At 42.3% G+C, this 16,133-nt stretch overlaps 2 protein-coding genes across 2 annotated transcripts in view; both read right to left on the reverse strand.

Annotated features, from left to right (window-relative positions):
• The window catches only part of rhogb (ras homolog family member Gb), a 61,452-nt gene extending 60,814 nt beyond the window's left edge, over nt 1-638 (reverse strand). The window contains exon 1 of the mRNA XM_028799349.2: nt 440-638. The gene's annotated coding sequence lies outside the window, so the exon portion shown is untranslated. The remainder of the gene's footprint in view (nt 1-439) is intronic.
• slc6a7 (solute carrier family 6 member 7) overlaps nt 1-16,133 on the reverse strand; it is a 666,512-nt gene that overhangs the window by 262,836 nt on the left and 387,543 nt on the right. The window lies entirely within an intron of this gene.

Consider the following 16,133-nt stretch of genomic DNA (forward strand, 5'->3'; position numbering starts at 1 on the left):
ATGCTTGCCTGTAAACGCTCAAAAAGTTTAGTCGCCGTCACTCGGGTCCTCGCTTTGGCGGTACTGTCACACGGCGTCCGCTGGGCAAACGCGTTTTAAAAAGTTCGCTTCGTTTTTTTGTTTTTTTGTATGGGAGTGGTCCCATCACCGAAGCTTCTCGTTTCAAATCGAGAGATGACGTTCGGCTGTCAGGCGCCAGTCGCCACCCAGAACAGCAGGCTCGGGCTTTCCGCTGATGCGATTCCACCCGAACTCGCTGTCCTGTCAAAACTCCGAGGGGGCTTCTTGCTTAACCGTTATGTCTCTATTAAAAAAAAAAAAGTCCAGACGCACGCGCGCGCGCCAGCTGCTCGCTCGCTCACCGGGGTCCACCCGCCCTTCCCTCCGCTGGAGAGGAGCAGCAAAGCCAACGGCGCCGCTAACCGCGCGTTCTACTCACCGAGCATATCTCGCGGGCGCGAACCTCTTCTGTCTTTCTTTTCTTTTTTCTTTTTCTCTTATCTTCCACCCCCTAAAGGGCCGCCGGTCTCCGTCCGCTTGACGCCTCGCTTCTGAGCTGCGATGCAAAGTGAAGCGAAGGAAGTGAACGCAACTGTTTAGAGGAAGTCGGCGACAGCCAAGTAAGTAAGTGAACGGCGCGAGGAGGAAGTTTATCATCCAGACGTCCCTAACCCACCCCCACTGCCCCCACCACCCCCTCCCAAAAAAAAAGTTGACAGTAAAGTGAATTATCTGCTGCCTGCCCGGAGCAGCAGCCGCCGTGACGGACTGTCGGTTCCTCTTGCAGCACGCGAGGAGTGGGTGTGCCCACCTCGGCCATCGAATGCCAGTAATGAAGACCAACCTGAAGGAAGGGGCTTGACCTCGATGTCCTCGGGCCAACATTTTACTGAGAGTCCAATTTATACCAGCAACGTTTTTTATATCTGATTGTAATGCTATAAACAAAATGTATTCCATGTATCATCTTTTCACAGAAAGTGGCACAGTGACGCAGTGCTTAGAGCTCCTACCCCACAGCTTCAGTCTGTACATTCTCAAAGTGTCCATCCATGCGCAAGAGCAGCAGTCTAATCAAAGAAAGATGCCCTTTCATCCCTTTAACCTGACACCTCCTCCAAGTCCTTGAGACAGATACTGAATATAATCTCTCCAGCGTGACCTGGGTCTGCCCCAAGGTCTCCTCCTGGTTTATACATGCCTGAAACATCTCCACAGGCAGGCTTCCAAGAGGCATCATAATGAGATGCCCAAACCACTTCAAATGGCACCTTTCGATGCTTCTGCTCTGAGCTCCTCCAAAATGTTTACACTACTCACCCGTTCTTTAAGGCTGAGCCCAGACACCAGAGCCGGTTAAACCAATATGTGTCACATGGGGGGCAGTGTTTATGAAAGTTAGGGGATGCTTGCTCCAGGCAGTGAGGGGCGCCATTTATGTAACTCATTAGGCCCCTGCCCTGTGCCTTTCCGTTAGATTTATGCTAAGGACATCGAGGGGTGCTGTATTGGTAACTCAAAGAGAGCACACTCTGGACCCCAAAGCCTAGCTACAGTTACACTATGGACACCAAGTGGTGCTGTTCTGGTGAAAATGGACAAATGGACTTTGACCAACTCACGTCTGCCACTTATATCCACAATCTAGGTGTTTGTGACCATAGGTGAGGACAGAGATGTAGATCAACTGGTAAATCAAGAGGTTTGCATTTCGGCTTAGCTCCCTCTTTGCCAATCAATGACTGACCGGTACAATGTCTGCATAACTGCTGATGCTGCTCTGATCTGCCTGTCAATCTCCCGCTCCCTTCTTCCCTCACTCATGAACAACACCCCGAGATATTACAACTTCTCAACCTGAAGCAGCACCTCTTCCCCAACCTGGAGAGAGGCACTGCACCCTTTTCCGGCTGAGAACCATGACCTCAGACTAGGGGTCACACAGCCCAAATGAGCTACATGGGGCCGTCCTCCAGTGGGCTGACCACCTGCAGGAGAAGTCATAAGGGTCTGGTGCTTTGTGGTCCAGGCCGCTGTTGAAGGCAGGTGTCTTCGTGGACTGATCTCTGGTTGACAAAACTGATTCTCAGAGTGTCTGCTTGGATTTTTCTGTGTCTACTACAGTTATATTCCCACAACCCAAAGGGGTCCATGTTAAGCTGACTAGCAATGAATGAGCTATAAGATGAAGTGGCATCCTGTCCAGGATTGCTTCCAGCCTTGCACCAAGTGCTGCAGTGATAGGATGCAGTCCACCATTGTCCTGGCTTAGATCATATGGGATAGAAGTTTAGTGGATGGATGGATCTTTCAGCAGTGGGCAGCATTGTGGCATTTATGCTTATACATTGCATTGATAAAGTAAATCCAGCAGACTTCTTTCAATTTATTTGTAAATCACTTACTTGAGGACACCAGCGGAAATTAAGGAGAAATGCTTTTAGGACTGAAGCCAGGAAGCACTTCTTTATTCAAAGAGTTGTGGGAATCTGAAACAAACAACTGAGACATGTAGTAGGAGCAGAAATCTTGACAACCTTTAAGACATTTCTGGATGAGATACTGGGAGAGCTTATCTATTAGCTAAACAAACGAGCTTGATGGCCTGAATTGTCTCCTGTCATTTGTTAAATTTAGATTAGATTATATAGATAACCCTTATTGATCCCAAGGGGAAATGTAGATGCATTCAGCATCAGAAACATAAAAAGCAAAAATTCCGACTCGCAGGCAAATACAATCAATCAACAGATAAATAAATAATAAATGTTTATTTGTACAGAAATATTAATTTAAAGAGAACAAGTATTTAGTCTGAGGCATCGGCAGGAAGAATTGAATGTCCGCTGGCAGTAAAGACCTCCAGAGGTGCTTCTTAGCACACTGTGGTGGAATGAGCTTGTGGCTAAAAGTGCTCCAAGAGAGTGCCTCCTGTAGGGGATGGAGGAGATGTTTCATGATGGCCTCTGATCTTCTATTTTCAACAACCACTTCCAGTGTGTCCAGGGTTAACCTTCTGATGGCACATGTTTTCCTGATAAGTTTGTTCAGACATTTTGCTTCATTTGAACTCAAGTTGCTTCCCCAGGAGAACACAACATAAAACAATACACTGGCCACTATGTGCCAATAGAATATTTCCAGCAGCTTGCTGCATACATCATATCAAACAACCTTGCATCTCCTCAGGAAGTACAATCTGCTCTGGCTGTTCTTGTACAATGCTGCTGTGTTGTCAGGCCAGTCCAGTTTGCTGAGCCCCCAGGTACTTGTAACTCTGCACCATTTCCACATCCTCCCCCTGAACGGTGACTGGTCTCAGAGGTTCTTTGGTACGCCAGAGGTTCACCACCAGTGCTTTTGTCTTCTTGATGCTGAGCTGCAGGTGGTTTTCCCTGCACCACAAGAGAAAGTGTTCCACAAGCCTTCAGTATTCAGACTTGTCTCCATTATTAATGCAGCCATTATACTGGAAGTCTGTTGTGTAGAGGGTGAATAGGAAGCTCCATTATTAATGCAGACTATGATGGAGGAGACATCTGAGAATTTCAATAGATGGCAGGAGCTGCTATTTTACTGGAAGTCTGTTGTGTACTGGGTGAACAGGAAGGGAAACAGGACAGTTCCATGACGTGCCCAAGTATTACATTGCATACCATCGTTTCTGACACAAAGTCCCTGAGCCACACAAACTGCTGTCTGATGGTCAGGTAGTCCATGTTTCCCCAGCCGATGGGGCAGAATGGTGTTAAAGGCACTGTAAAAATGTGGTGCCGGCTTTGTCCAAGTGGGTGTAGATCAGAGCATTCTCCACACCTACTTACTGTATATGTGCCTGATAGGCAAACTGCAGACGCAGGCCAGACTTGCACACTAATCTGTTCATAAACATCACCTGAAATAATGCTGCTGGAAATCCTTCAGATCAAGAGTGGCCCCAGGGCCCGTGCCTAAGGAGGCCCCGCTTTTGAGGTCCGCGTGTCCCGTTTGAGCAGATTTGTCAAGGTATATTCTCCAGTATATATATATATTTTAGATGCTTCTAAGAGGAACCCTTTTAAAATCCCTCTTCAGAACATCCTGCATATCGAGACTCAGAGTATACTTGCAATTTGGGCACTTTTCTAGAAGAGGCCCTGCTAATTTCCGCATGACACCACATCGCATTTCGCAATGTCGTGGTATTGTCATGAATTATGAATTGCACTTTTTCAATAGATTATATCGTTATATTTTGATAAAGTCCACGTGTTATCTTGCAAAAATTTAGCTGAATACTGTAATGAGAAAATCCGTTGTATGGTAACATTATTTTTATTAAATTCGCGCACAAGTTTATACACTCCACACATACCGGTAACAGCATTTGATGTAAGTGGCCCGCGTGGGGATGGTCAGCCCTAGGCCCCCCCCGCACACCCCTAAGGCCGCCTCTGTGTCAGATTTTATTCATTCTAGCCATTTTGCCAGACCATAGAGACAAAGGTACAGCAGTATAAGGACAGCATGATGTCCATGATGTTTAGTTAGCATTCTGAGTACATTATGTGTCATTTTGTACAGCGGAGAGAAGGAAGAAGAGGAAGGAGGTCAAGAGAAGAGTAGCAGTAGTAAAGATTAATGATGAAATTAGAAATGTTTGATTGAAATTGTACAGCAGCCATCCCACCTGCCCTTCAGAACAGGTAATCCCCCTGAACCTAAGCATATTTGAGCCCTGCCAGTACTTACGTGGGAGACCATCTAGGACAAGCTTAGTGCTGCTGCTGGAACAGATGGTGGTAAGGCCATCAGGGGGTGCTTACCCTGTGTGGATCCCAATGCCCTAAGGCATTGATGGGGTCACTGTGATGAACAAAAAAACTGGTGCTGTCCTTCAGTTAAAGTCCTGACTCTCTGTGGTCATAAAAGGTCCCTGAACATCATATGAAAAGAGTAAGGTGTTTCCCAAAGTCCTGGCTAAACTGCCCACCACAGCCTGGTCATTCTTGTGCCCTAATTATTCCATGTCCCTTATTGGCTAACTATACCTTTAACCACTTCACCCCCTTAATGTATGGTGAGTGTACTGGAGCAAAAATATCTGCCATCTCATCATCCAGGTGGATGCTACATATTGGTGATGTTTGAAGTGGCTCCCCAGCTGTCTACGTAAAGTGCTTTGAGTAGGTTAGAAATGTAATTAATTATTGTTATTATAAGGAGTGGAACCAGAGGTACGTAGAACTGAATAATATTTAATTAAGAAAGCAGCAGAAATATAACTTGCAGCCACCGTGCTCCTGATGGAGTTGAGTCTAACACCCCTCAAGCTATGTACAAAACAAGATACTCGTAACAATTGTTTTTTGGAGTACACCAGGATTTGCTTTAATAATTATAGGTCATCATTTTTGGGTTGTTCTAGCAGTAAATCACATTTTACCAAGTGAATATGAAATAACTGGTACAAATTACTTAGTCAAGACTGTAGTGGTCCTGCAGATGGTCACAAGATAAAGGTTCATTACATAAATATATACTGATGAACCAAAACATTATGGCCACTCCATCATTAAGTGAATGACATTGAACATTTCATAACATAGGCACATGTCAAGGTCAGGGATGTTTAAAATGTAAGCAGACATTAGGTACTCGCAGTCAAGATGTTGAATGCAAAAGATATGGAGCGGTGTAAAGACCTGAGAGACTTTCATAAGGACCAAATCATGATGGCCACAAGACTGGGTCAGAGCATTTCCAAGGCTTGTGAGATGCTCACAGTCAGCAGTACGGTAGTTAAGTACTTATTGACACTGGTCCAAAGAGGGAAAAAAATCACACATACAGCAGACAGGGTGTTGGGTGGCCATTCCTTCTGAGGTACAAACCAAAAGAAGGGCTACTGTGGCAGAAATCACAGAGAATTTTAATGATGGTTACAGGTATGTCACAACACAAAGTGCATTGATCCCTGCTGTGTGGGGGGGTTTGTGTATCTGCAGGCCAGTCAGAGTGGCCATGCTTACCACTGTCCATTATCAAAACTGCCAACAATGGGTTTTCAAGTGTCAGAGCTGACCCTAGGACCAATGGTACAAGGTTTCATGGTCCCATTTTATTGTTGCGTCATGTGGACAGCTGGGTACATGTGCATTGTTTACATGGGGAAGAAATGGCATCAGGATGCACTGATAGAAGAAGACAAGGCAGTGGAGGGAAGGTGATGCTTTGGGCAATATTCTGCTGTGAAACATTCAGTATGGACATTCATGTGGATGTTAATTTGACACTTACCATCTAACTAAACATTTTTGAAGACTAGGTACAGCACTTCCTGGCAATGGTATTCCAGAGATACTGTATGCATTACATTTGTCATTCCAACACGACTAAAGCACTTGCATCATTGAGTTTGTTTTGTTGAGTTACAACTGCTTGATCAAAATTTTTAATTATGCAAACTGTGAGATGATGATGAAATAATAATTCTTTGCCTTTATATAGCGCTTTTCTCACTACTCAAAGCGCTCAGCAATTGCAGGTCAAGGGCCCAACAGAGCAGAGTCCCTATTGGCATTGAGAAACTGTTTTCTATGTACTGCCCTGTATATTCCAATAAGAGGAACTACTGAGTGTTAGGTTGAACCTAATCCTGATCAAATTTGAGTGTTAGGTTGAACCTAATCCTGATCAAATTTATTATGGTTGCAATATGGCTTTTATTGTACTGTATGTTGTCAGAATATATTCTGAATTCTGTTCTGGACACTCTGCTTATGGGCTGCTTGGTGACTTCATTAATGAGGAAGTGATGTGATAGGAAGGCCAGGACCTCAGTGATGCTCTTCAATTAGAGTTTCATCACTTTGTCTTCTCGGCTTTTATGAAGGCATTTTGCATTTGCTCTGCTTTGTTCTTGATTGTTTGCACTTTTTGAATTTTTCCAAATCTGCCTGCTTTTTCTTTAGATGTTGGCCTTTCTCTTACATTTTTTCAGCATTTGTCTTTGTCAATGTACAAAAAATCTGCTTGGTTGTTGGTTCCGATTCTGACTTTTGTTATATATCTACAGTTTTATTATACATCTTCTGGCGCTTGTTCTGCTCTGCAAAATGTTCAGCTCAACTTCCAATACGAGTTACACGCACTCAGCATTAATTGGTAGTTCTTATCTAACTTCTCAAGTAGGAGTTACAGTTATCAAAATAGAATAGAATAAGAAAAGGAAAAAGGGAGCAAAGAATTGGAAAAAATATGACCAAAGTTAAGTATTTTCAACATAGTGTTTAGACACAACAAATGTTTGTTTTACCTCAGAGAGTCCTATGAAGACCATGACCAGAAGTCATGACTACTTTAATCCGAGCCAATTAATGACATTTGTAGATTTCATACACTGATTGAAGACAGCCAGAAGGAATGAGAGAGACCCTTAGGTTCGATTACTAGGATATCGCAAAATAACCAGCCCCTTAATTTCGAGTTCAAATCCTAATTGTCATAACTGCTGCATACAATCATTTCAATACCAACTAGCAGTTACAACCAGAGATCAGCTACAAGGAAGTGCGTGGAAAGAGGAAACAGAGCAGCACCACAAACCATTGTTACATATGCAGGAAGCAGAAATCAGCTGCACCCAGGAACAGAGGTACTGGATACCTCTAGTTGTCAATCCACTAACCAGCTAAGACTGTATGGGCTTATCATTTACATGGAACAGAAGGATAATTGTTAACTCTTGCTCAGGACAACATATGAAATGCTAGTTATATCTCAACAAGTAGAAAGAGAATCACCCCAAACCCATGACTTTGAGACAGAGTCAAATTAGATCCTTACAATATGGGAACAAGTTGTCAAGTGCAGCTCAGAATACTGCTGGATTTATAAATGTAGACATTGTGTAGAAGAAGACATCACGTTCATATAGCACGTTCCTCACTACCCAAAATGCTTCAGTCACCACTAATGTGCAGCATCCACCTGGAGGATGCAGCAGCAGCCATTTTGTGCTAGTAAACACGCACTACACATTAGCAGTTGGTGTTGAAGTGGCAAGAGAGATTGCTTTTCAATTAGAAACAGAGGATGATTAAGGGTTCTGAATGATTAGGCCACGGTGAACAATTTATCCTGGACATTGGGAAACACCCTGCTCTGTACGAAGGATGCGCAGGGATCTTTTATGACCACAGAGAGTCAGGACCTCAGTTTTACACCTTATCTGAAGGACGGCACCAATTTTTACAGCGCAATTTCCCCATCACTGCACTGGGGCATTGGGATCCACATTCAGACACAGGTTAAGCGCCCCCTGCTGGCCTCACCAACACCTCTTCCAGTAGCAATCCAAGCTTTTCCTGGTTAGTTTTTCATCCAAGTACTGTCCAAGCCCAAACATGCTTAGCTTCAGGTGGATGACCTGTTCGGAAGTGTGTCTGGTATGGCTGCGGTTATAGCATGTACTGTATATTGCTGATGAAGTTTACATCCTCCCTTTTTTATTTTTTAAAGTGGGATATAAAATCTACATGCAAATGTTACACTGTGTGCAGTACACCAGTGTAGCAGTACTTGGCAAGCTTTCAGATTTGCTAAATTCAAAGTTTTGTTTTTACCACATTTGTAGTATACAGGTGCATCTCAATAAATTAGAATATCATTGAAAAGTTCATTTATTTCAGTAATTCAGTTCAAAATGTGAAACTCATATATTATATAGATTCATTACACATAGAGTGATATATTTCAAGCATTTATTTCTTTTCATTTTGCTGACTATGGCTTACAGGTAATGAAAACTCAAAATTCAGTATCTCAGAAAATTAGAATATTACATAAGACCATTAAAGAAAAAAAAAGATTTTTAATACAGAAATGTTGGCCTACTGAAAAGTATGTTCATGTACGCACTCAATACTTGGTCGGGGCTCCTTTTGCATTAATTACTTCATTCAATTGCGGTGTGGCATGGAGGCGATCAGCCTGTGGCACTGCTGAGATGTTATGGAAGCCCAAGATGCTTTGATACCGGCCTTCAGCTCGTGTGCATTGTTGGCTCTGGTGTCTCTCATCTTCCTCTTGACCATACCCCATAGAGAAGGTCAGTTGAGTTTGCTGGTCCATTGAGCACAGTGATACCATGATCATTAAACCAGGTATTGGTATTTTTGGCAGTGTAGGCAGGAGCCAAGTCCTGCTGGAAAATGAAATCAACATCTCCATAAAGCTTGTCAGCAGAGGAAAGCATGAAGTGCTCTAAAATTTCCTGGTAGACGACTGCACTGACTTTGGATTTGATAAAACACAGTGGACCAACACCAGCAGATGACATGGTTCCCCAGATCATCACTGACTATGGAAATTTCACACTGGACCTCGGGCAACTTGGATTCTGTGCCTCTCCACTTTTCCTCCAGACTCTGGGACCTTGAATTCCAAATGAAATGCAAAATTTAATTTCATCCACAAAGAGGATTTGTGACCACTGAGCAACATTCCAGTCCATTTTCTCCTTAGCCCAGGTAAGACGCTTCTGATGTTGTCTCTGGTCCAGGAGTGGCTTGACACAAGGAATGTGACAGTTGTAGCCCATGTCCCGTATATGTCTGTGTGTGGTGACTCTTGAAGCACTGACTCTAGCCACAGTCCACTCCTTGTGAATCTCCCCCAAATTCTTGAATGGGCTGTGCTTCACAATCCTCTCAACGCTGCAGTTAGCCATGTTGCTTGTGCACCTTCTTCTGCCACATCTATATGCTTGGATACAGCACTCTGTGAACAGCCAGGTTCTTCAACAATGACCTGTGGTGGAATACCCTTCTTGAGGGCGTCAATGTCAGTAGTCTTCCCCATGATTGTGTGGCCTACTGAACCAGACTTAGAGACCATTTAAAGGCCTGGGACACGTTTGCAGGTGTTTTGGGTTAATTAGCTCAGTGGAGTGGGACACCATGAGTCTACAATATTGAACTTTGTCACAATATTCTAATTTTCCGAGATACTGAATTTTGGCTTTTCATTAGCTATTAGGTATAATCAGCAAAATAAAAAGAAATAAATGCTTGAAATATATCACTCATATACGAGTTTCACTTTTTGAATTGAATTACTGAAATAAATTAACTTTTCGATGATATTCTAATTTATTGAAATGCACCTATAATAATGATCATACTTCATAAAGGACAAAACAAAGGGTAAAACAAACCAATCATTTACTGTAGCAGTGATAGCTTATGACATGTAAGGTTTAGACTGAGATACTTTAAACTACAACTAGAGGAAATGTATAAATGCTAATAATTTATTTAGCTTAATTTCGAGAGTTTAAAAGTTAAAAGATGCAGCACTATTAGGGCATTTGTCATGCACACTGAAAAGAAAAATGACAAAGGAGAAAGATGCTGAAGCCAGGAAGGTCACATGACAAGGATGTGGGCCTCAGTCATGTGCCAAGTGCTGGTGACTACACAGGCATTGTAACTACTGGCACATGAAGAGCGACAGCAAAAAGCAAAAGGGAGCTCCAATACTGTAAACATGGGACAGAAAGAAAAAGAAAACCACAAGTGCAGAATGGAGCTGCTAGAATCTTAACTAGGAAAAGAAAATCCGAGCACATCTCTCCAGTTTTGATGTCACTACATTGGTTACTTGTGTCATTTAGAATTGACTTTAAAATATTGCTTATAGTTTACAAAGCCTTAAATAATCTCGCTCCACCTTATATTTCGGAATGTCTTACACCTTACAAATCGTAACCTTCGATCATCAAATGAGTGTCTGCTTATTATTCTAAGAGCTAAACTTAAAAGAAGTGGTGAGTCGACCTTTTGCAGTTATGCACCTGAAATCTGGAATAGCTTGCCAATAGAAATTTGTCAGGCTAATACAGTGGAGCACTTTAAAAAACTGCTGAAAACACATTACTGTACTTTAACATGGCTTTCTCATAGCTTCATCTTAGTTTAATCCTGATGCTCTGTATATTAAATTAATTATGATTACTATTCATGGAGACTTCAAAATCCGTAATAAACCCTTATCTCTATTCTGTTCTTTTTCCGGTTTTCTGTGGTGGCAATCTGTGTCTCCACCACCTGATCAAAGCACTGTGATGTCCTTACATTGATGGCTTAAAGGCCTGAAGTCCACATGACCATCATCGTCAAGTTCTTCCATGTGAACCCTGAATACAATGAGGACTGATTGAGGTAATTTATGTTAGGTAGAATGCCTAGAGGAGGCTGGGTGGTCTCGTGGCCTTGGAACCCCTGCAGATTTTATTTTTTCTCCAGCCGTCTGGAGTTTTTTTTTATATTTTTCTGTCCTCCCTGGCCATCGGACCTTACTTTTATTTTATGTTAGTGTTCCCTTATTTTAATTCTTATTTATTTTGTCTTTTCTCTCTTTCTTCATCATGTAAAGCACTTTGAGCTACATTGTTTGTATGAAAATGTGCTATAGAAATAAATGTTGTTGTTGTTGTCTTCCGACCAGCAATACTCAAGGCTGCTGACTACAGCGTGCTAGCTAAGCCAGCTAGGTCAGGTAATGCTAGGCCTGATGTAAACAGTATTGCTTTTGGACTTCTTAACATCCGTTCACTTACGAACAAGGGTTCATTAGTTTGTGATCTTCTGGACGATCAGAAGTATGATTTCATGTGTCTTGTTGAAACCTGGCAGCCTGAATCAGGCTGTGCCCCAAAGGTTTGCTTACATCAGTCAGCCTCAGGCGTCCAGTACAGGGAATGGACTCGCGATAGTTTACAATGATAGGTGCAAAGTATCTTCAGTGGCTTTGCCCTTTATATACCTTATTTTAAGTGCATTGTTTTACAAATCAATGGGCCCACTACTGCTTTACTAGCCACTGTTTACCGACTACCTAAACCTAATAAGGACTTTTTAGATGAACTTTTAAGCTTTTTAACTTCTCTCTGTGCTGTGTCATCTAATGTTATGTCGGTGGGTGATTTTAATATGCATATGGATAATGTTAATAATTCTCTTGTGATGCATTCTGTATCATGACAGTTTTGGTTTACAGAGCCGTACATTGATTTTCCTACACATTGTAAAGATCATATTTTTGATCTCTTTTGTTGCACTGGTGTAACTATTCTCAATTGTACTGTGCCTGATCTGCCCATATCTGAATAAAATGGAAAATTATCCAAAACTAAGCAATATCGTTCTATTTCATTTCACAATATTAAGAATATTCATTTGCCTACTCTGTGCATTAATCTCCCATTCCAAGATAATCCTCTCACAAAACTGGTCTCCCAGTACAATGATGGACTGCATAGTCTATTAGATAATCTTGCCCCTTTAAAATCTCGGTCCGTTTCTTTTACTTGCTCTGCCCCCTGGAACGTCTCTCTGTTAAGACAGGATCTGCTAAACATAAAAAAAATGTATCATGATCATCTACTTTTTAATAAGGGTGCCTTTTCCACTGCCAAATGTACTTTTTATGTGCAACAGTGTAGGTTAGGTGATGGGAATTCTAGAGCTTTATTTTCTATTGTTAATGTGGTTCTTCAGCCACCTAATGCCCTTGCACCTCACCTTTACTCCACTGTACAATATGATATTTTCATGATTTTCTTTAATTTAAAAACTTGCATTATTCATCAACAGCTGACAGCAGCAGCAAGTACACTACACAATACTAATTCTGCATCTGGTAGGTTTTGCTTAAATTCTTTTTTGTCTTATACACTTCCAACTGTTTCTGAAATCATTGGTTTTTATTAGAAAATCTAAATGTTGCACTTCCCAGTTTGATCCAATTCCCACTTGTTTGGTAAACACCTGGCTAACCTCTTTTGTCTCGTTAATAAATGACATTATACCCTCATTGCTTTCTTCTGATGTTGTTACATAAGACAGCTACTATAATTCCCATTTTAAAGAAAGCTAGTGCTGATCCTGATAACCTGAATAATTTCAGACCAATTTCACACCTGCCATTTATCTCAAAAACTACTTGACAGTAGCTGCACAGGTACATGCGTATCTTACTGATAATGGTTTATTTGAACAGTTTCAGGCTGATTTTCACCCTTTCCACAGTACAGAGACAGTTTTGGTTGAAATCACTAATGATCTGCTAACGGCTGCTGACTCTGGGCTGTTGGCCTTTCTGGTGTTGCTAGACCTGAGTGCGGCATTTGATACAGTCTCTCATAGCATTCTGTTAGATAGATTAAACTCTGTTGGAATCAGTTGTATTTCCTACACTTGGTTTGCTTCATATGTTTCTGGACTTGCGCAGTTTGTTCAACTGAAGAATTGCAGATCGCAGCCCAAGCCAGTCACCAGTGGCTTTCTCCAGGGCTCTGTTTTGGGCCCTCTTTATTATCTACCTCCCACCACTTGGCAATATTTTTAGGAGATTTGGTATTCAGTTTTATTATTATGCTGATGACACCCGGCTGTATTTATCTGCCAAGCCTAATTCTGTCCTTCTTCCCTTCATCCTCTGATTGCCTTACTGAAATAAAAGCATGGTTCTCCTCCAATTTCCTCAAACTTCACGATAAAACTGAGGTTCTTCTCATTGGTACTAAATCTACTCTCACCAGAGTTGACTGTTTTTCTTTGTCAATTGATGGTTGTACAGTTTCTCCTACTCATCATTTTAAGAGCTTAGGTGTGGTCTGTATATTTTCACGTCCACAATATAATTCATCTTTGTCCATTTCTTACACCTAATAGTATTGCTATCCTTGTAGGTGCTTTGGTAACATCTCACATAGATTACTGTAATTCTGCATGCATTGGCCTTCCTCACAAGCTTTTGCATAGGCTTGATCTGGTTCAGGATTCTGCTGATATTACCAGAATCACCTCCACTGAACATATTACTCTGGTTCTGTACGAACTTCACTGGCTTCCTGTTAAATATCGTATTCATTTCAAGATTTTGCTATTAACATTCAAAGCTCTTCGTAAATTGGCACCTTTATATCTTTTGTATTTGTTACACATTTATACTCTTAGATCTTCATACTCAAACCTCCTTGTTACATCCTCTGCTTGTTTATCTACTAGGGGTTATCCTGTAGATCTTTTGGCTTTGTTGCTACTCGTCTTTGGAGCTCCCTCCCTCAAGATGTCCGCAACATTGATTCATTTCCCTGATTCATTTCCCAACTATCAAATCCAGACTTAAAACTTAGCTTTTTAAACTTGCCTACTCGACTGATTTTGCCCTTTGACCGTATGGTTTTGTCCTTTTATCATCATGCAAGGGGGGGCTCCGCCCCCTGCTCACTTCGCTCGCCTACTCCCGGCGTTGGGTATCCTGAAATACATTAGTCGAGCTCATTTGTTTTGGAGCCATGCCCGCTTTGCTTGTGGCATTTCAGACGCGTGTTGTAGGCGCCTGCGTTCATTGATTTTATCCAGCCGGGCTCGTGTTTGTATATCCGTCAGTCGAGCTCATTCGTTTTGAACCAATGCCTGCTTTGCTTCCGCAGTTTCAGACGTGCATTGTAGGCACCTGCATTCATTGATCTTATCCAGGTGGGCTCGTGTTTGTATCGTTGAGCTGTATTGTGTTTGAATTCGGTGTAAAGCGTTCAGCGGTTTGTACAATCCCAAGCAGCATATTATTCCTAACTTCACCCCGCAGTAGTGCCAGTCACAATATGGCGGTGACACCTGCGCCTTCCATACTATCATTGTGGACCTGTGGGGCCGCCGTAGCCTCTTCTGTTTGAATCTGGGCTGCAGCGCAGAATCCACTTTTTTGCATGGCTGTGTCGTTAGTTGTTAGCTATGGGAGCGTTGTTGCTTCATTTCTCATTCACGTCAGTTTAGCTCTTTCGTTTTTGGGCCGTGACTCCTTCGTTCGTGGTGGATACGACTTCGCGTGCGGTTTATGAGACACGCGCTGTACGCACCTGCGCAGTATGTCTCATGGTCCCATCACCGTGTACCTGCGTCCATGCCATCCGGTTTACCATTCTTGGTTAGTAATATGGATCTCTCTATTATATAAAAAAATCCTGAGAATCTTTAGCCTGGGATGAGACGTCACATTTTCAGAGAGATATTTTCAAGTCCCGCGAGACGAAACTTTGCGCCAAGAGATTTAACCACACCCGGGGCAGGAAATAAAAGACAAAGAGTAGATGACAAAGTAGAATGTCGTAAAGAATTCAAAAACATTGGTGCGATACACATGCAGAGCAGGTTAGAGATAATGAAGTACTAAAATTCGAAAAGTCTCAAAAAACTGATAGTAAAGATCGCATTAGTGCAAAAAAAAACGGAAATTATTACTCGGTGAAATAACGGAACAGCGAAAAGAAATTGAATATATTGTTCGGATTTAAACTTTAAGTTGGAGACTTGTAGATCATCTCATTAGTGTTGCCATCAGGGAAAAGTTATGTTTCTTTCCAATGAAGAGGCGTGATTTGTTTGGTGAAAATGAAATCCACATACGTGAGTGGCAGAGACACACGAAGTGGCTGGCGTGTAGCACAGGTTGGAGGGTTGGCGAGCAAAGCGAGCGCAGGGCAAACCCCTTAGTTTATATAATGTTATTTTATCTTGTTTTATTGTAGAGCAGCACGGTGGCACAGTGGTAGTGCTGCTTCCTTGCAGTACGGACACCTGGGTTCACTTCCCGGGTCCTCCCTGCGTGGAGTTTGCTTGTTCTCCCCGTGTCTGCGTGCATTTCCCCTGGATGCTCCGGTTTCCTCCCACAGTCCAAAGACATGCAGGTTAGGTGCATTGGCGATTCTAAATTGTCCCTAGTGTGTGGGGTGTGTGTGTGCCCTACGGTGGGTTTGTTCCTGTCTTTTGCCCTGTGCTGGCTGGGATTGGCTCCAGCAGACCCCCGTGACCCTGTGTTAGGATATAGCGGGTTGGAGAAACTGACTGTTTTATTGTATTGTTTTCTTTCATTTATTGTAAGGTGTCATTGAGTGCCATGAAAGGTGCCTCTAAATAAAATGAATTATTATTATTAATATGCTTCAGGATGCACAATTCAGAACTGAATGATGAAGCAGGTTTAATGATGGAAGGATTAATATGTATAGAGGTGACTCCCTGTTAATTGCCACTTCGTGTAGGACCGAAGATTCTGACACATTAAACCACCGGTTATTTCTTCCA

This window comes from Erpetoichthys calabaricus, chromosome 4 (assembly GCF_900747795.2).
Source record: "Erpetoichthys calabaricus chromosome 4, fErpCal1.3, whole genome shotgun sequence".
Lineage (NCBI taxonomy): Eukaryota > Metazoa > Chordata > Cladistia > Polypteriformes > Polypteridae > Erpetoichthys > Erpetoichthys calabaricus.